This window comes from Protopterus annectens, chromosome 8.part0, assembly GCF_019279795.1.
Source record: "Protopterus annectens isolate FY-2018-M chromosome 8.part0, PAN1.0, whole genome shotgun sequence".
NCBI classification, from domain to species: domain Eukaryota; kingdom Metazoa; phylum Chordata; order Ceratodontiformes; family Protopteridae; genus Protopterus; species Protopterus annectens.
Genome location: NC_056741.1, coordinates 1,979,501,332 through 1,979,502,979, shown reverse-complemented (window position 1 = coordinate 1,979,502,979; position 1,648 = coordinate 1,979,501,332).

Sequence of the window (1,648 nt, the reverse complement as noted above, 5' to 3'; positions counted from 1 at the left end):
TCTTAATATCCTCAACTCTGCCACATCAAGCTCTGACTCCTGCCTATTTGTCAATGCCACTGTCTCCAACCCATATAACATAGCTGGTCTCACTACCCTCTTGTAGACCTTCCCTTTCACTCTTACTGGTACTCGTCTGTCACAAATCACGCCTGACACTCTTCTCCACCCACACCATCCTGCCTGTACTCTCTTCTTCACCTCTCTTCCACACTCACCATTACTCTGAACTGTTGATCCCAAGTATTTAAACTCATCCACCTTAGCCACCTCTACTCCCTGCATCCTCACCATTCGTCTATCCTCCCTCTCATTCACACACATATATTCTATCTTAATCCTGCTGAACTTCATTCCTATTCTCTCTAGAGCATATCTCCACCTCTCCAGGGTCTCCTCCACCTGCTCCCTACTCTCACTACAGATCACAATGTCATCTGCAAACATCATAGTCCACTAGGACTCCTGTCTGATCTCGTCTGTCAAACTGTCCATCACCATTACAAATAAGAAAGGGCTCAAAGCTGAACCTTGATGTAATCCCATCTCCTCCTTAAACGCATCCGTCACTCCTACCGCAGACCTCACCGCTGTCACACTACCCTCGTACATATCCTACACCACTCTTATATACTTCTCTGCCACTCCCGACTTCCTCATACAATACCACAACTCCTCTCTGGGAACCCTGTCATATGCTTTCTTTAAATCCACAAAGATACAATGCAACTCTTTCTGACATTCTCTGTACTTCTCCATCAACACTCTCAAAGCAAACATCGCATCTGTAGTGCTCTTTCCTGACATGAAACCATACTGCTGATCACTAATCATTACCTCCCTTCTTAACCAAGCTTCCACTACTCTTTCCCATAACTTCATGCTGTGACTGATTAAGTTAATCCCTCTGTAGTTATTACAGCTCTGCACATCACCCTTATTCTTAAAAATCGGTACCAAAACACCTTTTCTCCATTCCTCAGGCATCCTCTCACTTTCCAAGATTTCATTAAACAATCTAGTTAAAAACTCCACTGTCATTTCACCTAAACACCTCCATGCTTCCACAGGTATGTCATCTGGATCAACAGCTTTTCCGTTCTTCATCATCTTCATAGCTATCCTTACTTCCTCCTTGCTAATCCACTGCACTTCATGATTCACTATCCGCACATCATCCAACCTTCTCTCTCTCTCATTCTCTTCATTCATCAGCCCCTCAAAGTACTCTTTCCATCTGCTCAACACACTCTCCTCGCTTGTGAGTATGTTTCCCTCATTATCCTTTATCACCCTTACCTGCTGCACATCTTTACTAGCTTGGTCCCTCTCTCTAGCCAATTGGTGCAGGTCCTTTTCTCCCTCCTTAGTGTCCAACCTTTTATACAACTCGTCATATGCCTTATCCTTAGCCTTCGCCACCTCTCTCTTTGCCATGCACCTCATCTCCTTATACTCTTGTCTACTTTCTTCATCTCTCTGACAATCCCACTTCTTCGCCAACCTCTTTCTCTGTATACTCTCCTGTACTTCTTCATTCCACCACCAGGTCTCCTTGTCCTCCTTCCTCTTTCCAGATGTCACACCAAGCACCTTTCTAGCCATCTCTCTTACTAGCTCTGCTGTATTTACCCAGCTATTCGTTAAA